Genomic DNA, 16,366 nt, shown 5'->3' with positions numbered 1-16,366 from the left:
TCTCTCTCTCTCCTTCTCTCTCTCTCCTTCCCGCTCTCCTTCTCTCTCTCCTTCTCTCTCCCATTCTCTCTCTCATTCTCTCTCTCATTCTCTCTCTCATTCTCTCTCTCCTTTTCTCTCTCCTTTTCTCTCTCATTCTCTGTCTCATTCTCTCTCTACTTCTCTCTCTCCTTCTCTCTCTCCTTCCCGCTCTCCTTCTCTCTCTCCTTCTCTCTCTCCTTCTCTCTCTCCTTCTCTCTCTCATTCTCTCTCTCATTCTCTCTCTCCCTCTCTCTCTCTCTCATTCTCTCTCTCCCTCTCTCTCTCTCTCCTTCCCGCTCTCCTTCCCGCTCTCCTTCCAGCTCTCCTTCCCGCTCTCCTTCCCGCTCTCCTTCTCTCTCTCCTTCTCTCTCTCCTTCTCTCTCTCCTTCTCTCTCTCCTTCCCGCTCTCCTTCTCTCTCTCCTTCTCTCTCTCCTTCTCTCTCTCCTTCTCTCTCTCCTTCTCTCTCCTTCCTGCTCTCCTTCCCGCTCTCCTTCTCTCTCCCCTTCTCTCTCTCCTTGCCGCTCTCCTTCTCGCTCTACTTCTCTCTCTCATTCTCTCTCCCCTTCCCGCTCTCCTTCTCTCTCTCCTTCTCTCTCTCCTTCTCTCTCTCCTTCTCTCTCTCCTTCTCGCTCTCCTTCTCTCTCTCCTTCTCGCTCTCCTTCTCTCTCTCATTCTCTCGCTCCTTCTCTCGCTCCTTCTCTCTCTCCTTCCCGCTCTCCTTCTCTCTCTCCTTTTCTCTCTCATTCTCTCTCTCATTCTCTCTCTCATTCTCTCTCTACTTCTCTCTCTCCTTTTCTCTCTCCTTTTCTCTCTCATTCTCTCTCCTTCGCTCTCCTTCCCGCTCTCCTTCTCTCTCTCCTTCTCTCTCTCCTTCTCTCTCTCCTTCTCTCTCTCATTCTCTCTCTCCTTCTCTCTCTCCTTCTCTCTCTCATTCTCTCTCTCATTCTCTCGCTCCTTCTCTCTCTCCTTTCCGCTCTCCTTCTCTCTCTCCTTCTCTCTCTCCTTTTCTCTCTCATTCTCTCTCTCATTCTCTCTCTACTTATCTCTCTCCTTTTCTCTCTCCTTTTCTCTCTCATTCTCTCTCTCATTCTCTCTCTCTCCTTCTCTCTCTCTCCTTCCCGCTCTCCTTCTCTCTCTCCTTCTCCCTCCCATTCTCTCTCTCATTCTCTCTCTCCTTCTCTCTCCCCTTTTTTCTCTCCTTCTCTCTCTCCTTCTCTCTCCCCTTCTCTCTCTCCTTCCGCTCTCCTTCTCGCTCTCCTTCTCGCTCTACTTCTCTCTCTCATTCTCTCTCTCCTTCTCTCTCTCCTTCTCTCTCTCATTCTCTCTCTCCTTCCCGCTCTCCTTCTCTCTCCTTCCCGCTCTCCTTCTCTCTCTCCTTCTCGCTCTCCTTCTCTCTCTCCTTCTCTCTCCTTCTCTCTCTACTTCTCTCTCTCCTTCTCTCTCTCCTTCCCTCTCTCCTTCTCTCTCTCATTCTCTCGCTCCTTCTCTCGCTCCTTCCCTCTCTCCTTCTCTCTTCCCTTTTTTCTCTCATTCTCTCTCTCATTCTCTCTCTCATTCTCTCTCTCCTTCTCTCTCTCCTTCTCTCTCTCCTTCCCGCTCTCCTTCTCTCTCTCCTTCTCTCTCTTTCTCCTTCTCGCTCTCCTTCCCGCTCTCCTTCTCGCTCTCCTTCTCTCTCTCCTTCTCTCTCTCCTTCTCTCTCTCCTCCTTCTCTCTCTTTCTCCTTCTCTCTCTCCTTCCCGCGCTCCTTCTCTCTCTCCTTCCCGCTCTCCTTCTCGCTCTCCTTCTCTCTCTCCTCTCTCTCATTCTCTCTCTCTCATTCTCTCGCTCCTTCTCTCTCTCCTTCCCGCTCTCCTTCTCTCTCTCCTTTTCTCTCTCATTCTCTCTCTCATTCTCTCTCTCATTCTCTCTCTCCTTTTCTCTCTCCTTTTCTCTCTCATTCTCTGTCTCATTCTCTCTCTACTTCTCTCTCTCCTTCCCGCTCTCCTTCTCTCTCTCCTTCTCTCTCTCCTTCTCTCTCTCATTCTCTCTCTCATTCTCTCTCTCCCTCTCTCTCTCTCTCATTCTCTCTCTCCCTCTCTCTCTCTCTGTCTCCTTCCCTCTCTCCTTCCCGCTCTCCTTCCCGCTCTCCTTCCCGCTCTCCTTCCCGCTCTCCTTCTCTCTCTCCTTCTCTCTCTCATTCTCTCTCTCCTTCTCTCTCTCCTTCCCGCTCTCCTTCTCTCTCTCCTTCTCTCTCTCCTTCTCTCTCTCCTCTCTCTCCTTCCTGCTCTCCTTCCCGCTCTCCTTCTCTCTCCCCTTCTCTCTCTCCTTGCCGCTCTCCTTCTCGCTCTCCTTCTCGCTCTACTTCTCTCTCTCATTCTCTCTCCCCTTCCCGCTCCCCTTCCCGCTCTCCTTCCCTCTCTCCTTCTCTCTCTCCTTCTCTCTCTCCTTCTCGCTCTCCTTCTCTCCTTCTCTCTCTCCTTCTCGCTCTCCTTCTCGCTCTCATTCTCTCGCTCCTTCTCTCGCTCCTTCTCTCTCTCCTTCCCGCTCTCCTTCTCTCTCTCCTTTTCTCTCTCCTTTTCTCTCTCATTCTCTCTCTCATTCTCTCTCTCATTCTCTCTCTACTTCTCTCTCTCCTTTTCTCTCTCCTTTTCTCTCTCATTCTCTCTCCTTCTCTCTCCTTCCCGCTCTCCTTCTCTCTCTCCTTCTCTCTCTCCTTTTCTCTCTCCTTTTCTCTCTCATTCTCTCTCTCATTCTCTCTCTACTTCTCTCTCTCCTTCTCTCTCTCCTTTTCTCTCTCATTCTCTCTCTCATTCTCTCTCTCTCCTTCTCTCTCTCTCCTTCCCGCTCTCCTTCTCTCTCTCCTTCTCTCCCCATTCTCTCTCTCATTCTCTCTCTCCTTCTCTCTTTCATTCTCTCTCTCATTCTCTCTCTCCTTCTTGCTCTCCTTCTCGCTCTCCTTCTCTCTCTCCTTCCCGCTCTCCTTCTCCCTCTACTTCTCTCTTTACTTCTCTCTCTCATTCTCTCTCTTACACACAGAGCGACATTCCTCTCTGTTTTATTTTTGGTTCAAAGTGTGTATTATGTTGTTTCCACTACTTAGTTGATGTACTTTGCAGTGTAGATATCTCTCTCTTTCCTTTTCCTTTTCTCTGTATCTCGGTCTCCCTCTTTCCTTTTTTTCTCTCTTTCTCCTCTTTTTTCGATGCCACTCACACAAATCACTCAACTGTGGAGTATTTTTGTTGTCATGGTAACTCATTTGATGTCCCCTTGTTGGCTATTGGGGGTTGAGGCAGTATTGGGTAGCGTTCTAACAGGCAGTCGAACACAGGGTTCTGGACAATAATTGGCAGAAAGCATTCAAAGCCATGCTATATTCCCTGATATAGTAACACCTATGATCTTACTGGAAATAAAATATCACTGCTCAAACAGGATGCAAGAACAACAGTACAGCAGAAACATGCATACAAGACTCAACTACTCATAACAGTTCAGAAACGTATTCCTACACACTAACGTTGAACGTCTAAGTCAAGTTCTAAGTGAAACCATAGTAATGCCTACATTGACCTTACCCCACCAGCTGCATTGCTTTTAGCGAGGGACTTATGTTTTGGGTTATCATTTCACATGACCTAGATTTGAACCTTTATTTTAAGCCTTTTTCAGAAATGAGAATGAAAAAAAAAAATGTAGCCAATTGTCTGAGAATGGTGCTGGACCATCTGATGTAAAAATAAAAGGGGACAGTTTTTTGAAAAAGCTTGAAATAAAGGTTAAAATCGCGGTCATGTGACATGTTTGTGCCAAACACAGGGCTCTACTCATAGCACCAGGACTACTAGCATTAATAGCATTCATATAACAGAGGTGTTGTGCACACTAAGCCCCTGCTCCATGTATCCCTTCGCCAGGGCCTTTTATCATGGCTTCTCTACATGATTGAATGAGAGTGGATCACTAATTAATGTCAGTGGGGTGTGGGCATGTGGGAACCAAGGGGAGGCAGTGTGCATCGTTGCCTCTCAATCAGGGGGAATTCTTTAATGTGACACTTACCATGATGCCCTTTATAGATGGTGGATTAATGTAGATAGTTCGCTCAGGCTCTCCCATAGACACCAATACAATAGCACCTGGGTCTGGTCTACCTAGTTCATTGACTTTCATGAAAAATCTCTCTCACTCTCTACCTCTCTACCTCTACCCATACCCCAGACACTTGGGCACACAGTAACAAGCTCTCAAAGGAACCATCACACTCCTCCCTACATCCGTTACCCCTCTACCTCTGCTCCATGTGCTCATTTGTCACCCTGTATGGTCCCTAATGCTGCAGCACTAAGATGCTCCAGGGAGAATCATGGTCCATGGGACTTAATGGTTCTGCCTCAGCTGCCCAGTTTGACCCATTGGACTGGTGTCTCAGGTTCTACTACTCATGTTTGATGAGATCTGAGTAGGTATTTGTCTTTTTCTCTACTATGACTACCACAGCTAGAGTGTTGTGTCTCAACTTCACCATTTTGACCAGAACGGCGCCACTTTTCGCAGACAAACCGAATTAGTGGAGCTTGCGTGCAGTTCAACTCATAGAGACACAAACATTTACAGTTTAGAATGAACCTGTAACGGCCTATTTACAACGGCCTATCTCCCCCACAGGACTGCGTATCAGGTCCTGTGGGGGAGAGGGGTTTGGAAAGAGATGGAAACAGCATTAGTTGTGTGGAGAGCAGGGTATTGTTATCTGATGGTCTAGCAATGGTCCTCAATAGCCTTTTCATGGGCACCACTGAGACACATTAAACGGCAGTCAATTTCAAGTAAAGTTTTCCCTCCATTTGGAAGATCGTTTGCAGTGGAAATGGAAAGACAGCGATAAGGGGGGAGGCACAATGTAATATATAATATATAATGTTATCTATTTGGATTCAGACCAGTGAACTAAAGCTAATGGGGCCAACACATGTTGGGGGTCAAACTCAATCAATACCGGAATATGAGAATATACCCTGTACCCATTCTTGATGATGCTGTCACAGACTTTCATGTTTTCTTTTACCTCTGAGTGTTTCATTGCAATGTGTCACAATACTAGGTGTAGCATATGAGAATACTTATCCATGCGGTCTTTTATATGTGAGCGCAAGTGTATTGTATCAAATGAAAAGTGGAGAATCTCACATGGAGACGAAAAGGATGGGATTTGTCTCAATACAACACATTTCCATCTGAACTATCTCGCAGTGTAGTGGTGTAGTGAAGCGCTCATGTTTTCACTACGCTGTGTGGAGCAGAAGACAACGACTGCATCCAAAATGGCACCCTAATCTTTGTATAGTGTACTACAGCCCTACTCAATAGGCAGAACACAGGCCGGATCCGGAACCAGAACGGGGTCATTACGGTCCGCGGTTGCTGACAAATAAAATAAACAATTACTATAAAACATTTTGGGAAGGGGATTCGCTTGGGATTCAACTCCTGGTATCATATGAACAAAAGACATGGAATTATTTTAGAATTTCAAGAAATTAGCTTTAAATGGCTAAATGTTTTTATCCCGATGTGGCATTCATGTCACGCCCTGACCATAGAGAGCCCTTGTTTCTCTATGGTGTAGTAGGTCAGGGCGTGACTAGGGGGTGTTCTAGCTTAATTTTTCTATGTTGGTGTTTTGTATGATTCCCAATTAGAGGCAGCTGGTAATTGTTGTCTCTAATTGGGGATCATATTTAAGTAGCTATTTTTCCCACCTGTGTTTGTGGGATATTGTTTTGTGTTTGTGCACCACGTAGTAACGTTTCGTTGTTCGTTTATTGATTTATTGGTTTTGCTTTAAGTTTCACTTTTGAAATAAATATGCGGAACTCAACATCCGCTGCGCCTTGGTCCCGTTCTTACAACAACCATGAAAATTCAAGACAAAATTATTGCCCAACCTTGGCCTTATGTGTATAATTGCAGGAAATTAGCTATAAAACGGATAATTTTTGCCTCGGCCAAGAAGATGAGCGTGAAGAGTTTGAACAGTTTGTGGTCGCATGGGTTGCGAGGTGGGAGTTTGCTACTACTCCGATAAATGACAATATCTGGACCTTTGCTACCTAGGACATTTGTGTGACCGGACCTTCTCAAACAGTATTTGAGTTCCCCTTGTGTACTACATTTGCCCTGGTAATTTGAGACGTAACCAATGTGGACAATGGAATAGTTTTCTGCTCGTGATCCTAATTCTCCAGAGAGAATGGGTGACATGAGGCAGTTTGTGTGGATGTAGGATCAGTTTTGTGTTTTAGATCATAATGAATAAGATGACATGGACAGTAGGGACCTGATCCTAGCTCAGTTCTCTAAGACTCTACTCTGAGATGCTTTATGAATACGGGCCCAGAACCTGAAAGGCCCATCCTTCAGAAATCCTGCCCTTCAAAATGCAGCAACAACGTCATTTCTTTTACTGCAAAATCTGACTTCAAAGTATGTTTTGGTCTAGACAGACAGCAATTTCTGATACTCCATAATGTATTCTGACCAACTGCCTTGTTCTTGTGTCAGGAAACTAAATACCACATTAATCAGATAATATACCTGGTCATTACAACAGATCAAAACATTTTTTACCAAATTTGTAGTAACTGCGTTTTGCCTTTGTAGGGCAAAATAGAAGACAGTGGAGCGTCATACTGTTTCACTCTAAACTCATGAGAAATCCCCTGAGTGTATTTGATTATATTAAATATGCAGCATCATCCTGACAAAAAGATCAAAGGGTTTTGCTGAAGGTTAATGGGTCAAACATATTGAAGGGAACAGTGTTGTTGCTAACCCTCGCCTCATTAGGACCATTTACAGGGAATCATCTGAAAGAGCTTCTCTGATCTTCCTCCAGCCTCCTGTGGAGTGCCTACGCACGCAAGCATGCATACACACGTGCACACACACATAAACACACACACACACACATACACACACACACACACACACACACACACACACACACACACACACACACACACTTTAATGAATCAACCGATCACTGCCCGCACCCACCCGCCCGACTAGCATCACTACTCTGGACGGTTTTGACTTGTGTGGACAACTATAGATACCGAGGCGTCTGGCTAGACTGTAAACTCTCCTTCCAGACTCATATTAAGCATCTTCAATCCAAAATTAAAAGCCAAAATTGCCAAAATTGGCTTCCTATTTCGCAACAAAGCCTCCTTCACTCATGCTGCCAAACATACCCTTGTAAAACTGACTATACCACCGATCCTTTACTTTGGCGATGTCATTTACAAAATAGCCTCCAACACTCTACTAAGCAAATTGGATGCAGTCTATCACAGTGCCATCTGATTTGTCACCAAAGCCCCATATTCTACACGCCACTGCGACATGTATGCTCTTGTTGGCTGGTCCTCGCTACATATTCATCGCCAGGCCCACTGGCTCCATGTCATCTATAAGTCTTTGCGAGGTAAAGCTCTGCCTTATCTCAGCTCACTGGTCATAATAGCAACACCCACCCATAGCACGCGCTCCAGCAGGTATATTTCACTGGTCAAATCAAATCAAAGTGTATTTGTCACATGCGCCGAATACAACCTTACAGTGAAATGCTTACTTACAGGATTTAACCAACAGTGCAAAAAAGGTATTAGGTGAACAATAGGTAAGTAAAGAATTAAAAACAACACTAAAAAGGCTGTGAAAAATAACAGTAGCGAGGCTATAACTGTAGCGAGGCTACATACAGGCACCGGTTAGTCAGGCTGATTGAGGTAGTATGTACATATGGTTGAAGTGACTATGCATATATGATGAACAGAGAGTAGCGGTAGCGTAAACGAGGGGTTGGCGGGTGGTGGGTGGTGCGACACAATGCAGATAGCCAATGTGCTGGGGCAAGGGTTGGCCGGGCCAATTGAGGTAGTGTGTACATTAATGTATTGTTAGTAACTATGCATATATGATAAAAAAGAGAGTAGCAGCAGCATAAATGAGGGGTGGGGGGGGGCACACAATGCTGTCCGGGTAGCCATTTGATTAGCTGTTCAGGAGTCTTATGGCTTGGGGGTAAAAACTGTTGAGAAGCCTTTTTGTGCAAGACTTGGTACTCTGGTACCGCTTGCCATGCGGTAGTAGAGATAACAGTTTATGACTGGGGTGGCTGGGGTCTTTGACAATTTTTAGGACCTTCCTCTGACACCGCCTGGTGTAGATGTCCTGGATGGCAGGCAGCTTAGCCCCAGTGATGTACTGGGCCGTACGTACTAACCCCTGTAGTGCCTTGCGGTTGGAGGCCGAACAATTGGTGTACCAGGCAGTGATGCAACCAGTCAGGATGCTCTCGATGTTGCAGCTGTAGAACCTTTTGTGGATCTGAGGACCCATGCCAAATCTTTTTAGTTTCCTGAGGGGGAATAGGCTTTGTCGTGCCCACTTCACGACTGTCTTGGTGTGTTTGGACCATTCTAGTTTGTTGGTGATGTGAACACCAAGGTACTTGAAGCTCTCAACCTGGTCCACTACAGCCCCGTCGATGAGAATGGGGGCATGTTCGGTCCTCCTTTTCCTGTAATCCACAATAATTTCCTTAGTCTTGGTTACGTTGAGGGATAGGTTGTTATTCTTGCACCACCCAGCCAGGTCTCTGAACTCACTATGGGATGTCTCGTTGTTGTTGGTGATCAGGCCTACCACTGTTGTGTCGTCTGCAAACTTAATGGTGGTGTTGGAGTCATGCCTGGCTATGCAGTCGTGGGTGAACAAGGAGTACAGGAGTACCCCTAGGGGGGCTCCAGTATTGAGGATCAGCATGGCAGATGTGTTGCTACCTACCCTCACCACCTGGGGGCGGCCCGTCAGGAAGTCCAGGATCCAGTTGCAGAGGGAGGTGTTTAGTCCAAGGATCCTTAGCTTAGTCATGAGCTTTGAGGGTACTCTGAGCTGTAGTCAATGAATAGCATTCTCACATAGGTGTTCCTTTTGTCGAGGTGGGAAAGGGCAGTGTGGAGTGCAATAGAGATTACATCATCTGTGGATCTGTTTGGGCGGTATGCAAATTAGTAGGTCTAAGGTTTTTGGGATAATGGTGTTGATGTGAGCCATTACCAGCCTTTTAATGCACTTCATGGCTACGGATGTGAGTGCTAAGGGTCTGTAGTCATTTAGGCAGGTTGCCTTTGTGTTCTTGTGTACAGGGACTATGGTGGTCTGCTTGAAACATGTTGGTATTACAGACTCAATCAGGGACATGTTGAAAATGTCAGTGAAGACACCTGCCAGTTGGTCAGCACATGCCCTGAGTACACGTCCTGGTAATCCGTCTGGCCCTGCAGCCTTGTGAATGTTGACCTGTTTAAAGGTCTTACTCACGTCGGCTACGGAGAGCGTGATCACACAGTCGTCCGGAACAGCTGATACTCTCATGCATGCCTCAGTGTTGCTTGCCTCGAAGCGAGCATAGAAGTGATTTAGCTCGTCTGGTAGGCTTGTGTCACTGGGCAGCTCGCGGCTTTGCTTCCTTTTGTAGTCTGTGATAGTTTGCAAGCCCTGCCACATAAGACAAGCTTCGGAGCAGGTGTAGTATGATTCAATCTTAGCCCTGTATTGACACTTTGTCTGTTTGATGGTTCGTCGCAGGGCAAAGCAGGATTTCTTGTAAGCTTCCGGGTTAGAGTCCCACACCTTGAAAGTGGCAGCTCTTTAGCTGAGTGCGATTGTTGCCTGTAATCCACGGCTTCTGGTTGGGGTTTGTACGTACAGTCACTGTGGGGACGACGTCCTCTATGCACTTATTGATAAATCCAGTGACTGATGTGGTGTTCTCCTCAATGCCATCAGAAGAATCCCGGAACATATTCCAGTCTGTGATAGCAAAACAGTGCTGTAGTTTAGCATCTGCTTCATCTCACCACTTTTTTATAGACCGAGTCACTGGTAAACAGTCACGAAAAGTATAGCTGAAAACTCTCTAGGCAGGTAGTGTGGCCTGCAATTTATCACAATATACTCTACTTCAGATGAGGTAAATCTTAGACTTCCTTAGATTTCGTGCACCAGCTGTTGTTTACAAATATGCACAGACCTCCCTCCCTCGTCTTACCGGAGTGTGCTGTTCTATCTTGCCGGTGCAGCGTATATCCCGCTAGCTGAATATCCATATCATCATTCAGCCACGATTCCGTGAAACATAGGATATTACAGTTTTTGATGTCCCGTTGGTTGGATATTCGTGATCGAACCTCGTCTAATTTACTGTCCAATGTTTGCACGTTGGCGTGTAATATTGACGGTAATGGCAGCTTTCCCACTCGCCTTTTGCGGAGCCTCATGAGGCATCTCGCTCTGTGTCCTTTGTTCCTGCGTCTCTTCCTCTTGCAAATGACTGGAATGTTGGCCTTGTCGGTTGTTCGGAGAATGTCCTGTGCATCCTGCTTGTTGAAAAAAAATCAATGTCAAATCCGAGGTGAGTGATCGCTGTCCTGATATCCAGAAGCTCTTGATATCCACAGCTGCAGAAACATTATGTACAAAATAAGTTACAAATAACGTGAAAAAAAACACATAATAGCACAATTGGTTGGGCGCCCCTAAAACTGCTGTCATTTCTTCCGGCATCATTTTCTGTTGGCTTTGGTCATTCTCAAACCAACACCTCCTTTGGCCGCCTTCCATGCTGCCAATGACTGGAACGAAGTTGGAGACTTATATCTCCCTCTGTCCCTGAGAGGATCACTGAGTGTGACTAGGGTGGGCATTCTAGTTTCTTTATTTCTATGTTTGTGTGGTTCTCAATCAGAGGCAGCTGTCTATCGTTGTCTCTGATTGGGGATCATATATAAGTTGTCCTTTTCCGTTGGGTTTTGTGGGTAGTTAGTTTCTGTTTAGTGTCTGCACCTGACAGAACTGTTCCGTTTTTTCACTTTGTCGTTTTGTTCGAGTGTTTTTTGAGAAATAAAATATCATCAAATATCACACTTACCACGCTGCACTTTGGTCCATGTTACACCCTCAATAACTTTAAAACCCCTTTGGGCTAGGGGGCAGTATTTTGACGTCCGGATGAAAAGCGTGCCCAAATTAAACTGCCTGTTACTCAGGCCCAGAAGCTAGGATATGCATAATAATGTCTGTGAGTATAACAGAACTGAAATGGCAGGTGAAATCCTGAGGACAAACCAACCCTCCCCCCCAAAAAAATTCGGCCTACCACTGATTTCAATGGCTGGCACTTTTATTATAAGGCAAAATCCTCCCAAACTGCAGTTCCTAGGGCTTCCATTTGATGTCAACAGCCTTTAGAAAGAGTTTCAGGCTGGGGTTTTTTTAAATGAAGGAGAAGTTGTAGTTTTTCTAAGTTGCTCCAATTTTGGCTGTAGTGTTTCCATGCGAATGGACGAGAGAGCATGTTCTTTTTGTTGATCTCTGGTAAAGACAATAACGATTCGCCGTCTTAAATTTCATTGTTTATTTGCGTATTAGGGTACCTAAGGTTTGATTATAAACGTTGTTTGACTTGTTTGGATAAGTTTATTAGTAACGTTTGGGATTCATTTTGTATGCATTTTGATGGAGGGAAACCGGTGGATTATTGACTGAAGCGTGTCAGCTAAACTGAGTTTTTGGGGATATAAAGAAGAACTTTATCGAACAAAAGGACCATTTGTAATGTAAATGGGACCTTTTGGAGTGCCAACAGAAGAAGATCTTCAAAGGTAAGGCATTTATTATATTGCTATTTCAGACTTTCGTGTCGCAACTGCCTGGTTGAAAATGATTTGTCATGCATTTGTATGCGGGGCACTGTCCTCAGATAATCGCATGGTTTGCTTTCGCCGTAAAGCCTTTTTGAAATCTGACACATTGGCTGAAATAGCAAGAAGTTAATGTTTGCGCGTTTTGTTCAGTAATCTACAGGCTCAAACGCAGTCACAACAGGCAGACGAAAAATCCAAATTGTATCCGTAAAGTTCGTTGAAACATGTCAAACGATGTTTATAATCAATCCTCAGGTTGTTTTTAGCCTAAATAATCAATAATATTTCAACCGGACAATAACGTTGTCAATATAAAAGGTAAACAAGAAAGGCGCACTCTCGGTCATGCGCATGAAAAATCTCTGGGACACTCTAGGGTCCACTCATTCAGAGTGGACTTACTCTCTAATTTTTCAGAATACAAGCCTGAAACAGTTTCTAAAGACTGTTGACATCCAGCGGAAGCCATAGGAAGTGCAATTTGAGTCCTAAGTCAATGGATACTGTAATGGCATTCAATAGAAATCTACAACACAGCCCATCTGTAAATAGCCCATCCAACCAACCAACTACCTACCACATCCCATATTTGTTTTTTTTGCTCTTTTGCACACCAGTATTTCTGCTTGCACATCCTCATCTGCACGTCTATCACTCCAGTGTTAAATGCTAAATTGTAATTACTTCGCCACTATGGCCTATTTATTGCCTTACCTCCTTACTTCATTTGCACACACTGTATACAGATTTTTCTATTGTGTTATTGACTATGTTTATTTATCCATGTATCCCATGTGTAACTCTGTGTTCATGTCACACTGCTTTGCTTAATCCTGGCCAGGTCGCAGTTGTAAATGAGAACTTGTTCTCAACTGTCCTACCTGGTTAAATAAAGGTGAAATATATATATATTTTTTAAACGAGAGCAGAAAGTGGTTCATTGTTGATCAGTGTAAGTGTTAGGAGAAGCAACACAGTGAATACATGTGAACGGATATGAGCCTGGAGCTGTCATGTTTAACCTAAAGTGGGGAATACTGCCCACCGTGTGTGTATCGGTCGGCGTAGAAGTAATAAGCATAGAGCCAAACCCTGTAAGTTTTTAAATCGTTAGGTGATCTAGACCTCTCCTCTCATCCCCCTTTTCTCCGTCTCTTCCTCCCAGGTATGTAGAGATCATCGCTAAGGAGGGGATGAATCTCAAAGAACTCTACCTGGTCTCCTGCAAGATCACAGATCACGGTAAACATCACACTCTATTCCCTCTATTTCTATAACTTCTGCTCTCTCTCTCTCTCAGTACTATTCTCTATCAGGAACAGTGTGAGACAGAGAGAGAGTGTGACACAGAGAGAGAGTGTGACACAGAGAGAGAGTGTGACACAGAGAGAGAGTGCGAGACAGAGAGAGAGTGCGAGACAGAGAGAGAGTGCGAGACAGAGAGAGAGTGCGAGACAGAGACAGAGTGCGAGACAGAGACAGAGTGCGAGACAGAGAGAGAGTGCGAGACAGAGAGAGAGTGCGAGACAGAGAGAGAGTGAGAGAGAGAGTGAGAGACAGAGAGAGAGTGCGAGACAGAGAGAGAGTGCGAGACAGAGAGAGAGTGCGAGACAGAGAGAGAGAGAGTGCGAGACAGAGAGAGAGAGAGTGCGAGACAGAGAGAGAGAGAGTGCGAGACAGAGAGAGAGAGAGTGCGAGACAGAGAGAGAGAGAGTGCGAGACAGAGAGAGAGGGAGTGCGAGACAGAGAGAGAGGGAGTGCGAGACAGAGAGAGAGTGTGAGACAGAGAGAGAGTGCGAGACAGAGAGAGAGTGCGAGACAGAGAGAGAGTGCGAGTTGTTGTACTGTGTGTGTATTCTGTTTTAGTTGACCTCAGAAAGGTGACTGTGTCTCTTCAGCTCCGGACTCAGATCCTGTACACCCCTTTCATGTTTACTGATATTATTTAAATACCTCATCTATAATCCACACACATCATCAGATCTGAACCTAGTGAGCTCTCTCTCCTCTCGACCAACCCAATACAGTAATGGTTTCATGAATTGTGTTTGCATGTCAAGCCCTTGGTAGCATGGACGTTACTCACACTACTCACTAATTTGTTGGTCTAGTATTTTTCTCCCCAGTGTAAGATCCTATGGTATCTCAGCCTAGTCTGTGGTGGTCAGGGGAACTCTGTGTGTTCATGTGTTAAATCGTTCAGGGGTTTCACTGCCATGTGTTTCCACACTAGCCAAACCATTGTGACTGTAATCACTGAACCACTCCCCTCTAGCCAACCCATTGTGACTGTAATCACTGGACCACTCCCCTCTAGCACACCCATTGTGACTGTAATCACTTGACCACTCCCCTTGAGTGTTTCTGTGTGTTCATACTGGACCTGAACCGTGCACCGACAACTTGATAAATGACCACCTCTCGCTCTCTTGTTCTCTCTCTCTCTCTCTCTCTCTCTCTCTCTCTCTCTTGTTCTCGTTCTCTCTCTCTGAACAAGATTAATTAGTGATCCCGGATCTTCTCTCTTTATTAATGACCTTTCAGACCATCAGTGACTACTTCAGGTCTCAGGGGTCTGCGTGTATGCATGTTTTTGTGTGTGTGTATTGTCAGGCCTTCCTGTTGTGGCCGGATAGAGATGTCCTCCCTCCTCTCCCAGATCTAATAGAATGATTCCTGCTCCAGCCTTTGATAAATGGAATCCTAGACGTGAGGCTTTCCATCTGCCATGCTGGGCCAGTCTGTTCCGCTCATCTTCTACAATAATGATTCTATATTAATGGCTGCCAGGAGAACATTTGAGATGTCTACGAGCCGCTTGTGATCAATTGTTCCATTTCCCCTGGTCATTCTCTTCCTGTGTGTTTAGTTTTTATTAGAAAGAGGGGAAGGGGGGAGGTGGAGAGGGAGACAATAACAAGGGAAGAAATAGCTTTAGTAATGGAGATTTAGTTACACATTAAACATGTATACTGAACAAAAATATATACAGTAAACGCAAAATGTAAAGTGTTCGTCCCATGTTTCATGAGCTGAAATAAAATATCCCAGAAATGTTCCATTCCACAAAAATGTGACTCACCACCTGGATTCGGTCTTATGTAGCAAAAATTGAAGTTGTGTTTTTTTACATGAGATAAAAGGAGAGACTCAGAGCTACAAAATGGTATATCATACACTGCATTTGAGGAACAATGGGAAGTTATTCTGCTTTGAAAGTTGATCAACTTGTAAACTCACTTTTGAGAAAATCGCCATTGAATGTTTTGCTATCTAGAGAAGAGCTCTTTGTCTACACCCATTCAGCATCGTTCACACCCTCTTAAGCTTTAGCCCCACCCATCTCGTTTCACTCTCGAAGCGCACACTTGACGCTCTGTACAATGATTTGTTTACCTCTGGATAACATGAAAACAGCCTAACCAGCTCTGCTGGCAACAATTTCATTATGCTTTTTTGCAGACGTTTACTGACACTGGCCATATTCAACGGGTGTTGTACACACGTCATGTAACATTAGCTAACAAGCCAGCCAGCTAACGTTAGCTAGTTAAACAACAGTGAACAGTGCCAACAATGCCACAGTGCTGGGAGCTAACCAACCATGTTTAATGTTAGCTACCTAACATTAGGCTCTAACTAGAACAGCAAAAAGCTCTGGGAAACGAATAACAACGTTAGCTAGGGAGCCAGCCAGCTAACGTTAGCTAGCTAGCTAACAGTAAACTTTAGCTTGAAATAAAACCACTTTCTGTCAAAATTAGAAAACTTGTAATATCTGAAAATGTAGCTAGCTAACGCTAGACTATCTTACCTGTATACATCATCATGCATGATGGACGCGTCTCCCTGTCAGGAATGCCATGCCACGGTTGCCCTTAGATTGAAGATGTAATCCGGAGACAGGTGTTTTCTCCATCTCTTTAGTTATCAAACTCTATTTCAACTGATTTCAAAACTTGATCCTCCAGAAAGTGGAGAGCAACACTTATGCAGATCCACTACACAGTACATAACAAAAAAGAAGCTTTCGACAGGATTACCAACACAGACTGACAAGCTTCTATGGCAGACCAATCCAAACACCTCTCTAGGCATGTCCAGTCCACTCATTATCTCAGCCAATCATGGCTAGTGGGAAGGTTGCTTTTTCTGTGGCTTAACCAACAAGGCTTGTAATTTAACAATTGTATTCGTATTTACAGATGGCGTGCACATTGGTTGTTAAGGCACATGAATGTTCACATGTTCGAAAGGGCATTTCTGTCAAAAAACACATTTTGATTTAAAAAAATTACGTTCAAATGGCTCTCCTGTAAAGTCGTGGCTTGAGACATATGCCTAGTTTGCTGAATTGGGTCACAACTTATTTCTCTCAAATTCTGTGTACAAATGTGTCTACATCCCTCTTAGTGAGCATTTCTCCTTCGTTAAGATAATACATCCAGCTGACAGGTGTAGCAAATCAAGAAGCTGATTAAACAGCATGATCGTTACACAGGTGCGCCTTGTGCTGGGGGCAATAAAAGGCCACTCTAAAATGTGCAGTTTTGTACCACAACACAATGCCACAGATGTCTCAAGTGTTGAG

The sequence above is a fragment of the Salvelinus fontinalis genome, chromosome 28 (genome assembly GCF_029448725.1).
Source record: "Salvelinus fontinalis isolate EN_2023a chromosome 28, ASM2944872v1, whole genome shotgun sequence".
NCBI lineage: Eukaryota > Metazoa > Chordata > Actinopteri > Salmoniformes > Salmonidae > Salvelinus > Salvelinus fontinalis.
This window is presented reverse-complemented; position numbering follows the sequence as displayed.